This window comes from Staurois parvus, unplaced genomic scaffold (assembly GCF_062004578.1).
Source record: "Staurois parvus isolate SC_StPar_1 unplaced genomic scaffold, SC_StPar_1.0 ptg001636l, whole genome shotgun sequence".
NCBI classification, from domain to species: domain Eukaryota; kingdom Metazoa; phylum Chordata; class Amphibia; order Anura; family Ranidae; genus Staurois; species Staurois parvus.
In genome coordinates, this window is record NW_028319432.1 from 345170 (window position 1) to 360758 (window position 15589).

General features: G+C 41.9%; 1 protein-coding gene across 1 annotated transcript in view; it reads left to right on the plus strand.

The window, feature by feature from the left end:
* Positions 1-15589, plus strand: part of LOC149434948 (uncharacterized) — a 120662-nt gene that overhangs the window by 85725 nt on the left and 19348 nt on the right. The gene's annotated exons all lie outside the window — the stretch shown is intronic.

Genomic DNA, 15589 nt, shown 5'->3' on the forward strand with positions numbered 1-15589 from the left:
AGCAATGGCTCTAATGAAATTACAAAAAGAAGCGGGTGAGAGAGGGCAACCTTGACGCATTTATATTAAAATACACAGCAACAAATCCCCATATAATATCCCAGAAAAGTTATCCACTTCCACCCTTGAAGGCCAATCAAGCAAAAATTATAAGACTTTTCTCTTTAACAAATAAATAAAAATAAATATGTAAACAAATAAAACAACACAAAAAAGTGTCCAAAATATCAAAAATTTAAAAAATAGTCCCCACAAGTGTAGACAATTGTTCTCTTTCTTCTTTCATCAATAAATCTCCTCAACACCCGCAAATCCTGATGACAATACACCTCAAAAAGAAAAAGCTCGACATAGTGTCATACCTTTTAAATAAAAGGAACACACGTGCCACTCACTGTGCAACATGCAAAAATCTATATAAATGTGTATACTCTATAGGCGAGTATCTATACACATGCAAATATTCTTTTGTGTACCTAAAATATATATATATAAATATAAGTGAAAGACACTCACACAAAGTGTCATTAACACAATATGTGAAAACAACTCAAAATTGTCACTGCAAGTGTGTATCACCGCACTCTGTATTCATCAGTGATCACCTTAAACCCAAACCAGCACTCTCCAACTCATGTACTGATGGATATTACCCTATATAAGAAACGACAGGGCATAACACCACTCTGGGTGAACTTCTCATCAATAAGGTTTCATCCAATGTTAGGGTTTCTCCTCCATTTCCCTCATAAGAAAATCCACAGTTACAAATAGTAGATACAAAATATCCTCCTTTATTTGGCAACTCACATTAAAATTTGGGTGAAGCAGCTCCTCCTCATAAGGATACAGGTGTAGACAAGTTTAGGGAAACATTGGCCACATGTTCCCACTTCCAAGATGGCCACGATCGCACTTCCGGTCAGTGTTGATACGTCTGACGTCACGTGTGTCTGACGTCACGTGTCTTTGACGCGTTTTGTCACTTCCTATGACTTTTTCAGAAGTGACTTCTGAAAAAGTCATAGGAAGTGACGAAACGCGTCAGTGACACGTTACGTCAGACGTATCGATGCTGACCGGAAGTGCGATCGCGGCCATCTTGGAAGTGGGAATATCTTTTTACATATTTACTTTTATACTTTAATACTATTTCTTTCCACATATTTATAAATGTTTAGCATGAATATATATGTTGTGTGAATATTTTCTGCCTGCTGGGCTTTGTGGTACTTTAAGAAATCCTTGCTTAAGAAATATTTGCTCACAGGAACAGACCCCCTCCCACCGTGTGATTTGGAAGACAAAAGAATGTTTTTCTCTTTATAAGATAAGACTGAAGAAGATCACACCTATACCATGACGGAGATTGTTTTCGTGTAAAGTGACCAATCAAAGACTAATATAATGCTTATGCTGTTATCACGTGATGTTCGCATCATTTTTCATATATAAGCTCACGGTTTCATTTCAATAAATTAGAGAGAAGTTTTCACAGACCAAACGTATCAGTGTGAGTTTCTTCATGTGCGCACATTCCAAAAGCTGGCCAGCATCATAAATTAGGACAGGAACAGATAAGCACTGGACGATTAGGTCCAATACTAAATCATTATTAGTGTACTATGTGAGGGGCGGTGTCATACAAATACCGGAGATCACACCCCCCAACATATTATTAGTGTGCTATGTGAGGGGCGGTGTCATACATATCCCGGAGATCACACCCCCAACATATTATTAGTGTACTATGTGAGGGGCGGTGTCATACAAATACCGGAGATCACACCCCCCAACATATTATTAGTGTGCTATGTGAGGGGCGGTGTCATACATATACCGGAGATCACACCCCCCAACAAATTATTAGTGTACTATGTGAGGGGAGGTGTCATACAAATACCGGAGATCACACTCCCCAACATATTATTAGTGTACTATGTGAGGGGCGGTGTCATACAAATACCGGAGATCACACCCCCCCAACATATTATTAGTGTACTATGTGAGGGGCGGTGTCATACAAATACCGGAGATCACACCCCCCAACATATTATTAGTGTGCTATGTGAGGGGCGGTGTCATACAAATACCGGAGATCACCCCCCCAACATATTATTGGTGTACTATGTGAGGGGCGGTGTCATACAAATACCGGAGATCACACCCCCCAACATATTATTAGTGTGCTATGTGAGGGGCGGTGTCATACAAATACCGGAGATCACCCCCCCAACATATTATTAGTGTACTATGTGAGGGGCGGTGTCATACAAATACCGGAGATCACACCCCCCAACATATTATTAGTGTGCTATGTGAGGGGCGGTGTCATACAAATACCGGAGATCACCCCCCCAACATATTATTAGTGTACTATGTGAGGGGCGGTGTCATACAAATACCGGAGATCACACCCCCAACATATTATTAGTGTACTATGTGAGGGGCGGTGTCGTACAAATACCGGAGATCACACCCCCCCAACATATTATTAGTGTACTATGTGAGGGGCGGTGTCATACAAATACCTGAGATCACCCCCCCAACATATTATTAGTGTACTATGTGAGGGGCGGTGTCATACAAATACCGGAGATCCCATCCCCCAACATATTATTAGTGTACTATGTGAGGGGCGGTGTCATACAAATACCGGAGATCACACCCCCCCAACATATTATTAGTGTACTATGTGAGGGGCGGTGTCATACAAATACCGGAGATCACACCTCCCAACATATTATTAGTGTACTATGTGAGGGGAGGTGTCATACAAATACCGGAGATCACCCCCCCAACATATTATTAGTGTGCTATGTGAGGGGCGGTGTCATACAAATACCGGAGATCACACCCCCCCAACATATTATTAGTGTGCTATGTGAGGGGCGGTGTCATACAAATACCGGAGATCACACCCCCAACATATTATTAGTGTACTATGTGAGGGGCGGTGTCATACAAATACCGGAGATCACACCCCCCAACATATTATTAGTGTGCTATGTGAGGGGCGGTGTCATACAAATACCTGAGATCACACCCCCCCAACATATTATTAGTGTGCTATGTGAGGGGCGGTGTCATACAAATACCGGAGATCACACCCCCAACATATTAGTGTACTATGTGAGGGGCGGTGTCATACAAATACCGGAGATCACACTTCCCCAACATATTATTAGTGTACTATGTGAGGGGCGGTGTCATACAAATACCGGAGATCACACCCACCAACATATTATTAGTGTGCTATGTGAGGGGCGGTGTCATACAAATACCGGAGATCACACCCACCAACATATTATTAGTGTACTATGTGAGGGGCGGTGTCATACAAATACCGGAGATCACACCCCCAACATATTATTAGTGTGCTATGTGAGGGGCGGTGTCATACAAATACCGGAGATCACACCCCCCAACATATTATTAGTGTGCTATGTGAGGGGCGGTGTCATACAAATACCGGAGATCACACCCCCAACATATTATTAGTGTGCTATGTGAGGGGCGGTGTCATACAAATACCGGAGATAACCCCCCAACATATTATTAGTGTACTATGTGAGGGGCGGTATCATACAAATACCGGAGATAACCCCCCAACATATTATTAGTGTGCTATGTGAGGGGCGGTGTCATACAAATACCGGAGATCACACCCCCAACATATTATTAGTGTACTATGTGAGGGGCGGTGTCATACAAATACCGGAGATCACACCCCCCCAACATATTATTAGTGTGCTATGTGAGGGGCGGTGTCAAATACCGGAGATCACACCCCCCAACATATTATTAGTGTGCTATGTGAGGGGCGGTGTCATACAAATACCGGAGATCACACCCCCAACATATTATTAGTGTACTATGTGAGGGGCGGTGTCGTACAAATACCGGAGATCACACCCCCCCAACATATTATTAGTGTACTATGTGAGGGGCGGTGTCATACAAATACCTGAGATCACCCCCCCAACATATTATTAGTGTACTATGTGAGGGGCGGTGTCATACAAATACCGGAGATCCCATCCCCCAACATATTATTAGTGTACTATGTGAGGGGCGGTGTCATACAAATACCGGAGATCACACCTCCCAACATATTATTAGTGTACTATGTGAGGGGAGGTGTCATACAAATACCGGAGATCACCCCCCCAACATATTATTAGTGTGCTATGTGAGGGGCGGTGTCATACAAATACCGGAGATCACACCCCCCCAACATATTATTAGTGTGCTATGTGAGGGGCGGTGTCATACAAATACCGGAGATCACACCCCCAACATATTATTAGTGTACTATGTGAGGGGCGGTGTCATACAAATACCGGAGATCACACCCCCCAACATATTATTAGTGTGCTATGTGAGGGGCGGTGTCATACAAATACCGGAGATCACACCCCCCAACATATTATTAGTGTGCTATGTGAGGGGCGGTGTCATACAAATACCGGAGATCACACCCCCAACATATTATTAGTGTACTATGTGAGGGGCAGTGTCATACAAATACCGGAGATCACACCCCCCCAACATATTATTAGTGTACTATGTGAGGGGTGGTGTCATACAAATACCGGAGATCACCCCCCCAACATATTATTAGTGTACTATGTGAGGGGCGGTGTCATACAAATACCGGAGATCACCTCCCCCAACATATTATTAGTGTACTATGTGAGGGGCGGTGTCATACAAATACCGGAGATCACACCCCCAACATATTATTAGTGTACTATGTGAGGGGCGGTATCATACAAATACCGGAGATCACACCCCCAACATATTATTAGTGTGCTATGTGAGGGGCGGTGTCATACAAATACCGGAGATCACACCCCCCAACATATTATTAGTGTGCTATGTGAGGGGCGGTGTCATACAAATACCGGAGATCACACCCCCCAACATATTATTAGTGTGCTATGTGAGGGGCGGTGTCATACAAATACCGGAGATCACACCCCCAACATATTATTAGTGTACTATGTGAGGGGCGGTGTCATACAAATACCGGAGATCACACCCCCCAACATATTATTAGTGTACTATGTGAGGGGCGGTGTCATACAAATACCGGAGATCACACCCCCCAACATATTATTAGTGTACTATGTGAGGGGCGGTGTCATACAAATACCGGAGATCACACCCCCAACATATTATTAGTGTACTATGTGAGGGGCGGTGTCATACAAATACCGGAGATCACACCCCCCAACATATTATTAGTGTACTATGTGAGGGGCGGTGTCATACAAATACCGGAGATCACACCCCCCAACATATTATTAGTGTACTATGTGAGGGGCGGTGTCATACAAATACCGGAGATCACACCCCCCCAACATATTATTAGTGTACTATGTGAGGGGCGGTGTCATACAAATACCGGAGATCACACCCCCCAACATATTATTAGTGTGCTATGTGAGGGGCGGTGTCATACAAATACCGGAGATCACACCCCCAACATATTATTAGTGTGCTATGTGAGGGGCGGTGTCATACAAATACCGGCGATCACCCCCCCCAACATATCTTACAACGCTAGGCTTTTTGGTTTGAATCCCAACCACAGCAATGAATTTGCATGATCTCCGTGTGACTACCCTAACATACATGTGCTGGTGGCAGCATCTTTGCTTTCTGTTTAAATGATCCCGAGAATGTGAATTAGAATGAGGCCTTGTCTGTTCAAACACCTTTAAAGTAGCACCTTATGTGAATGTCAAACGATGGGATGAGATAAGGGCCTGGACTAATGATTGATTGGATAATGCTGGTTTACACTCCACCCACTTTTTGGGAAGGTTTTTCAAACCATGAGAAGAGTGAGAGAAAAGGATTTAAAAATAAAATAATGGCATGGAGTCCCCCCCCCCCCCCCCCCGGCATATCCACAACAGACCCTTATCTGAGCATGCAGATACCGCATGCCTTCAAAGATTTATTTCCTTTGTTGGATTGCCTGCTTGGCTCACACTAGATGTGATTTAAATTTTGCTTTTTTTTCACCGTATTTTCTGTAGATTTACCAATGAGTTATTGCGATTTCTATAGTAGTCTATATGTGAAATCGCTACAAAATGCTGAAAAAGTTAGACAAGAACTACTTTTGAAATTGTGCTGCAGCAAATCGCTTACGTTAAGACACTCACATCCACATTCATTAGATCCGATATCCGGTACAATTTCAATTCTCAAATCGCACCTGAAATTGTGCACTCTGGATGTGACTTGGCATTCGATTTGCATGCCCTGCGACTTGCAAATTGTATGCAAAATTGCACCCAATGTGACTGGGGGCTAACTCCACAGTCACATCAAAGCGGATTTTGAAGTGGTGCGACTTACACTACGGTCACATCATGGGACTTACAGTGAAGTCACATGATTTCAAAGTCGGGGGACATGCTGATTTAAAGTGCGATCTGCAACACATCTGACACAGATCTCTCTGCAAATCACATGAAAAGTAGTATATTCATTATTTAGAAATTGTTGCAGCTCCAACCAAGTTTGAACCACACCAACATGAACGCTCTAATAGCAGTAACATTGAGTGCGACTTGGCATGTGATTTGCATGACATGAGGATTGCAAATCGTATGTCAAGTTGCACCCTATTGTCTGCTATTAGAGCGGTCACATGGGTGCGTTTCCGACACTGATTTCTATAGTAGTACATGTACTACTTTTGTGACGATTTGCATAGAGATCTGTCAGAAGTTTTTCAAATCGCAAGGAAATCGGCATCTTCACTGTACGTCGCATCATCAATTCAATTTACCAGTGTTGTGGTCCATCAATTGTTCGTTAATCATTTATTTTATTTTTTAAGTTATTTGCATAATTCCCCCCTTTTTTTCCTTCCTCCTTTGGATCATAATCCATAAACTCTTCCATCTAGTGCAAGGTGGACGCTGTGCCCCTCCATCCCTCCTTGTGTTGTGAGATGGAGGTGTTGGTTCCTGGGCTCTCCGTCCCACAAGTGACGATGCAGTGAGCAGTAGACTGTGGCTGTGTGCAGCCGCCCTCCGTCTGTTCGGATTTACATATGGGCGGTTTCAGAGGCTTCTCGGTTGCACCTCCTGTGATATGCCCTCCAGTGACAAGTAAAGATGGCGGCTGGAACGCATTGAGCAGGCACCCATTAGTGGTTACATACCGGCGTGCATTCCACCGCCATCTGAGCAGCCTCTGCTGTTGATTGATTGTTTGACGTTCCTCTCTCCACTGCCGTTGTTACAATTCTGACACATCGAACACAATACTTCCTCATAATATTCCTCTAAACCCATCTGATCACTTGGAAAGAGTTCTAAAGAGTTGCTGAAGCATTTTAAGAGCTCTAATAACATGGATTTAATGCAAATCACTCAGCAAAAGATCGATATGCTCTAATCACAATGTACAGGTAAAGCTGAATCATGGATTTATTACTACACCGTGTTCCAAATTATTCTGCAAATTCCATTTAAGTGTCACAAAGATTAAATCTTTTGTTTTTCAGTGTAACTCATGGATGGCATTGTGTGTCAGGGCTCTTTTGATCACTGAAAACAATCTGGGACACCTGTGATAATTAGATTTACCGGTGAGCCCAATTTAAGGAAAAACTCCTAAAGGACGGCGTTCCACATTATTAAGCAGAGAACCATTTTCAAGCAATATGGGGAAGAAAAAGGATCTCTGCTGCTGAAAAGAGTGAAATAGTTCGATGCCTTGGACGAGGTATGAAAACATTCAATATTTCACGAAAATCTAAGCGTGATCATCGCACTATGAAGAGATTTGTGGCTGATTCAGAGCACAGACGGGTTGGTGCAGATAAAGGCACATTGAGGAAGATTTCTGCCAGATCCATGCATCGGATCAAGAGAGCAGCTGCTAAAATCCCATTACATAGCAGCAAACAGATATTTGAAGCTGCTGGTGCCTCTGGAGTCCCACGGACATCAAGGTGTAGAGTCCTCCAGAGTCCTGCAACTGTGCATAAACCTTCTATTCGGCCACCCCTAACCAATGCTCACAAGCAGGAACGGCTGCATTGGGCAGAAAAATACATGAAGACTCATTTTCAAACAGTCCTGTTCACTGATGAGTGCCGTGCAACCCTGGATGGTCCAGATGGATGGAGTAGTGGATGGTTGGTGGACGGCCACCCTGTTCCAACAAGGCTGTGACGTCAGCAAGGTGGTGGTGGAGTCATGTTTTGGGCCGGAATCATGGGAACAGAGCTGGTCGGCCCCTTTAGGGTCCCCGAAGGTGTAAAGATGACCTCTGCAAAGTATGTGGAGTTTATGACTGACCACTTTCTTCCCTGGTACAGAAGGAAGAACTCTGCTTTCTGTAATAAAATCATCTTCATGCATGACAATGCACCATCTCATGCTGCAATGAATACCTCTGCATCAATGGCTGCTATGGGGATAAATGGAGAGAGAGTCATGGTGTGGCCTCCATCCTCCCCTGGCTCAATCCTATTGAGAACCTTTGGAGCATCCTCAAGCAAAAGATCTATGAGGGTGGGAGGCAGTTTACATCCAAACAGCAGCTCTGGGAGGCTATTCTGACATCTTGCAAACAAATTCAAGCAGAAACTGTCCAAAAACTCCCAAGTTCAATGGATGCAAGACTTGTGATCTGCTATCAGATAAGGGCTCCTATGTTACAATGTAACGTGACCGCTTCAAATGTTTACAAAGTTACAATGTTGTTAAACGTTTGATTGAAATAGCTTTTGATTTCAGTAAATATGCTGCAAACACAACAAATGACAATTTTCAGTTCTTTACAACCTATAAAGTGTTTTGAAACTTCCTGTGCGGAATAATTTGGAACAAAAATCCTGTTATCATTAGGAGGTTTGTTCAATAAAATGTGAATTGTACTCTTCTAGTTGTAACCTGAGAATTATGCCGACTATTATTTACATCAATTATTGAGGGAAATGACAAAAATATCATTTGCATAATAATTTGAAACACGGTGTATTTGTATTCATACTTTTGTTATTAATTTCAGTGATCAACATCATTATTTTATGACAATTATGTACTGAGCATTATATATTTTATTATATATACACACTATATACACATATACATAAACACACACACATATACAGTGTATATATATATATATACACACACACACACATACATATAGACATATATATATATATACACAGTTATGTTCAAAAGTTTGCATACCCTGGCAGAAATTGTGACATTTTGGTATTCATATTGAAAATATGACTGATCTGCCAAAAAACTGTCTTTTATTGGGATAGTGATCATATGAAGCCATTTATAATCACATAGTTGTTTGGCTCCTTTTTAAATCATAATGATAACAGAAATCCCCCATATGGCCCAGATCAGAAGTCTCCGCCCCCGGATCAGAAGTCTCCACCCCCTGGAATGTTTGGCCTGGGTACAGACACACAAGGTGACACACACGGGTTACAATGCCAAATCGGCTTTGATGTGACAGCAGTGTAAGGCCTTTTTATGTTTGATTTCCTGAGTGTTTTTCCGATTTATGGGAAATGCCGCATACTAGCAAAAGTGAATTGACATTTTCAGTATTGCATGCGAGATGTGGTCATGTGACTGCCTTAACTCATGTGATAACCTGGAGTGAAGTGTGCCCATAGAGCCAAGAAATATTGCCAATAGGGTTCCCTTTCACATCCCTGTTCAATGTTCTGTTGTATGCTGCACAGGTACACGTCACTGTGGCTTTCTTTCTGACTCTAATTTGTGGGGCCTGTATACCAAGGGTTACCGCAGGTGGGAAGAGGATTCATCAGGTGCAAACACTTTCTCTGACCCAATGAATGACAGTGGTGGGTGTGGCCTACCTTATATAAAGAGATGCAGTTGGGGCTGATTTTTTCCTTGCACAGGCTACATTATTTCTGCAAGTCCTTGTCTGTGGTGGTTTGGGGAGGAAGAGATATTGTGGTGAATTGCCCCAGGCCACACTCACGCTGTGTTTGGGGGAGGAAGAGATATTGTGGTGAATTGCCCCAGGCCACACTCATGCTGTGTTTTGATGTGGGCTGTAAATGTTTTGCATGTTCTTTCTTCTAAGGTGTGTTTGTGTGTTATTGTACAATGATTGTGTGTTTATTATCTTTGCATTGTAATCCTAACACATGTCCATTGCTCTGCTCTTCCAAGTTTGCTTTATTTAGACTGAAATGCAGTTTTCAGACAAACCTGATAAGAAATGTATGTGTCGGGGATTTGGGGAGGTGGGAGGTGTTATTTTGGCACGTATGTATTTTTATATTGATATTTTGATCTGCAGCTTGTTTTGTGGATAGATAAGCCTAATACGTGATTTATATTAACTGTTTGTTTCCTGCTGTAACCTGTGAAAGCACAGTTCATTAGAAGTATAATCTTTTAGATTGTAAGCTCTTATGAGCAGGACCGTTCTATTTTAGCAACATCAATCCTGCTTTTTTTTTTTTTTTTACCAAGAAATTAAATGTACCTACTTGTTGTTGCTGTCCAAATAAATGTGGAATGTGTATTTGATCAATAAACATTTGGACTATGTATTTTTTTGGGGGGGGATTATTTCATGTTCTAGTTGAATGTAGCACAGTGGCTAAATTGTTAGCACTTCTGCCTGGTAGTACTAGGGTTGTTGGTTCAAATCCCAACCATGGCACCTCCTGCCTGGAGTTTGCATGTTTTCCCTGTGTCTGTGTGGGTTTCCTCTGGGTACTCCTGTTTCCTTCCACACTCTAAAGACATGCTGGTAGGTTAATTGGATCCTGTCAAAATTGGCCCTAGTATATATATGAATGTAAGTTAGGGACCTTAGATAGTACACCCCTTGAGGGTTAGGGACTGATGTGAATTTACAACATATATATGTAAAGCACTGTGTAAATTGACAGCGCTATATAAATACCATAAATAAATGTACTAGCACCCCTAACACTTATTGTTGTTAGCTATATAATATGCCCAAATCTTCCTTGTTAGAGCGCACATGTGCAAGTATGTCCAAACAAACCAAAAGCCCTCTATTGCACCACAAGATCATGTTCTGTACCAATGAATAGGTCGTGTTCAATGTGCAGCTAGCTATTCTTTTTCTACAATCCTCTTAACAGTAATAAATTGGGCCTCCAATTTATGTTGACTTTGGGCCTTTACTGGCAAATATATATTCGCCAATGTCATATACACAGTATAGCTGCAAGCATACAGTCACCAATGTCATATACACAGTAGAGCTGCAAGCATACATTCACCAATGTCATATACACAGTATAGTGCAAGCATACATTCACCAATGTCATATACAGAGTATAGCTGCAAGCACACATTCACCAATGTCATATACACAGTAGAGCTGCAAGCATACATTCACCAATGTCATATACACAGTATAGCTGCAAGCATACATTCACCAATGTCATATACACACAGTATAGCTGCAAGCACACATTCACCAATGTCATATACACAGTATAGCTGCAAGCATACATTCACCAATGTCATATACACACAGTATAGCTGCAAGCACACATTCACCAATGTCATATACACAGTATAGCTGCAAGCACACATTCACCAATGTCATATACACAGTATAGCTGCAAGCATACATTCACCAATGTCATATACACAGTAGAGCTGCAAGCACACATTCACCAATGTCATATACACAGTATAGCTGCAAGCACACATTCACCAATGTCATATACACAGTATAGCTGCAAGCATACATTCACCAATGCCAAATCCACAAATATAACTGCAAACATATATTTGCAAATGTCATATACACAATGGAGCCACATGTAAAATTGCTATGGTGCATAAATCAACACCAAGACGGCTGTTGGAGGAGCAGCTGTCATACCGGAAATACGTCATGACATTTGGGGAAGGACGTTTGCTCACACCCGGAAGTCGTAGTGGGGAGTGTGAGCGGATGGGAGTGTAGTTAGGAGAGTTTAGTGGTCATTTACAAGTCTATGTTTTAGTTTTGTGAATTGTTCTTTTGTGGAATTCCAGACCACATCTGGACATGGCGAGATCGCTGTTCTCCACCGAGGAGCTGATCCTCATTTGCTGGGGAAACATTACTAATAATTGTTGTATTTTCAGTTGAAAACATGTCCAATTCCTAGACACATTGAGGTACATAGCAGAGGTTCAAGGTTCTTCCTAACTATACAGGTGGCATAGACACAAGCATACACCCAGGGCCACTGTTAGATATCACAGGGCCCCGTACAGCATCCCTGACAGCCCCCCACCGCCAGAGAAAATATCCAAATTATATTTATGGTAAAAATACACTAAAAACCTTATTAATGGACATAATCCCAACCATATTTCTGTGAAATCTAAATGATAAAACTGTACTGAGTTCATAAATAAAGCTGTGTGTGAAATGGAAGTCTTGGGGCTCATTCACATGGGTGCTGTGGCCTGTAGCGTGGGAATCAGTGGTTTGTTTTTGTGTCTATCGCCGTTTGCAAGCAACCTATGTTACACTATGGAATTGCTGCAGGTCATAATTTGATAAGCATATGTGTGCAGGTGTACAGCCCTGAACACAGACAGTGAGCATTCAGGGCCACTTCCCCACGCCTTCACACCTGTCAGGTGACAACCTGTGTTCATACAGCTGCTGTGTCCCCATAGAGCATTTTGGATGTGTTTTTGGTGTGTTCCACTGCATTTTGGATGCGTTGTTTGTGTGTTCCAATGCATTTTGGATGTGTTTTTGGTGTGTTCCAGTGCAGTTTGGATGCATTTTTGACGTGTTCCAGTGCATTTTTTTATGCATTCCAGTTAATTTTTCCCCTTCTCTTTTTCTAAAATTTAATTAGGGACATGTGCGTTCCAGGGCGTTTTACCGTGTTCCAGTACAGTTCTATGCATAAACAATGCAGCCTGGTTGACTTTTTTGGCAGCACCTGCAACGCACTGGAACTGCAAGCGCTGATGTGAACTATGACATTGACAACCATATAACCTTCTTTCTGTGCGTTTTGGATGCAAAAAAAGCAACTGAAACACATGTAGTGTGAACTGGCCCTAAAGGTTATTAGAGGTCAGGGAACGGGACTGACCAGGAATTGTGAATTCAATCAGACTAGAGGTGATATACAATCAGCAATCGTATAATAATGTGAGATCTGAGCTGGAGGTGATAGGAAATGAGACACATTAACAAGATCAATAAATAGTTACATAAAAAGAGTGGGGCGGGGATACATAGATTGGCAGATGGAACAGGTGATGACGGGGGGGAGGGGAACAGGTGATGACAGGGGTGGGGGAGGGGGACAGATGATGACAGGGATGGGGGAGGAAACAGGTGATGACAGGGGGGTGGGGGACAGGTGATGACAGGGGGAAGGGGGACAGGTGATGACAGAGGGGGTGGGGTCAAGATGTATAAGGAGAGAGATTTAAGGGCTCTTTCACACGTGACTTTATTTCTAACTCTTGCCATACGCCCCTATAGCATTGGACAGGTGTCTGGGAAGCGTTTGTTACGCTCCTCAAATGCTCCCCAAACACCCTATGTGCGGTTTTGAGGCATGTGATAAGCATTTACCAAGAGTTAGAACTGTGCCACAAATGCCTGTAATGAAGTTAAATTGTATTGACGCTCCAAAAAATCCTCGCAATCACATCGCAAACGTCTGCCAGGCATTTGAGGAGCGGCACCATAGACTTGAATGCGAGGCTTCAATTCCTCATGACTCGACAGGAGGCGCCAGTTTTGCTGTGATGCAATGCTAACGCTTCAGTGTGAACAGCGCTGTGTGCTGCCATGTGCAGAATTTTCATAGGCGTTTGAGAAGCATAAAAACGCTAACCAAATGCCTGTCTGACACCTGCTGACAAAGCTAGTGTGAACGCAGCCTTAGAGAAGATAAAGTTGTAATGAAATATAAACAGAAGGAAAATTGAAAATTTCAAACTTGTCAGAAGAACAGGACGCAGGTAAGATTCACTCCCTTTCCACTTTCTAGTCAGTAGCCAAAATCTTAATTAATTGATCTATATTCCTGGCACTGACAGAACCCTAGAAATTGATCTCCATAATTTGGGCATTCATGTCCAAATGTCAAGGAGCTTACAATCTAATGCAGGCCATAGATGGGTCGAAAATCGACCGAAAAAAAAAAAATCGGCCAATTTTTGCACCATTAGTGGGTTAATTGGTCGGCTGTTTAATGGGGGTTTTGACACTTTTTTTGGGAAGAAGAATTCCAGTCCTCTATTATATTTTACATGAAAAGTCTTGCGGTTGCAACAATGTATCTATTTGTATCTGAATAAAACTATCTTTATCCAAAATGGATACAATGTGGCAACCGCAATACTTTTCATGTAAAATATAATAGCAGAGCTCTCTGTAAGGGACAGAAGTAAAAATGCTGGCCATAGAGGGGACGAAAATCAGATGTTTTTTTGCTGTTGGTGGTAATGTCAGCTGATTGAACAACCAATTTTTTGTTTTTTTACATATACTAGGCCCAATTACCCTAACAGCATGTCTTTGGAGTGTTGGCAGAAACACACCCGTGCAGAGAAAGCATGCAAACTGAGATGCAGCCATGAGTGGGAGTAGAACCCATGACCCAAGTGCTGTAAGTTCTGAGTTCTAACCACTCAGCCACTGGAGGAGACAGAGTTTGAGCTGCAATGTAGAATAGTTACATTGTTTACAAATAATGATACAGCGAGCGCTGGTCAAATTATATAGACTACTAAAATGGTATTGTGATGGATTTGGTAAAATGCCTATTTCGTTTCCTATTGAATATATATATATATATACGCTATTTCTATAAGTTTTATAAATATTTACTTTTATACTTTAATACATATGTTGTGTGAATATTTTCTGCCTGCTGGGCTTTGTGGTACTTTAAGAAATCCTTGCTTAAGAAATATTTGCTCACAGGAACAGACCCCCTCCCATCGTGTGATTTGGAAGACAAAAGAATGTTTTTCTCTTTTTAAGATAAGACTGAAGAAGATCACACCTATACCATGACGGAGATTGTTTTCCGTAAAGTGACCAATCAAAGACTAATATAATGCTTATGCTGTTATCACGTGATGTTCGCATCATTTTTCATATATAAGCTCACGGTTTCATTTCAATAAATTAGAGAGAAGTTTTCACAGACCAAAGGTGTCAGTGTGAGTTTCTTTATGTGCGCACATTCCACAAGCTGGCCAGCGTCATAAATTTTGGACAGGAACAGATAAGCACTGGATGATTAAGTCCATGACTAAAACAGTATTACACAAGATGAATATAAATCTAGGTATAGATATGAAGGTAGCAGCTAGCACTCAGGGTATTGGCAACAGTCCCAGAATAGAAATATGTTACAGTAATAGTGCAGCGCTATAAATGCATGTTATCAATCAACGCATGGAAAATCCAAAAAGTGCAATCATTTATTTATTTTAGGTACTCTTACAGTGTGCTGCCACGCAGCTTTACTGTATAGCAGTTGTTATTACATGTTATGTTATCATGCTATTTGGTATCA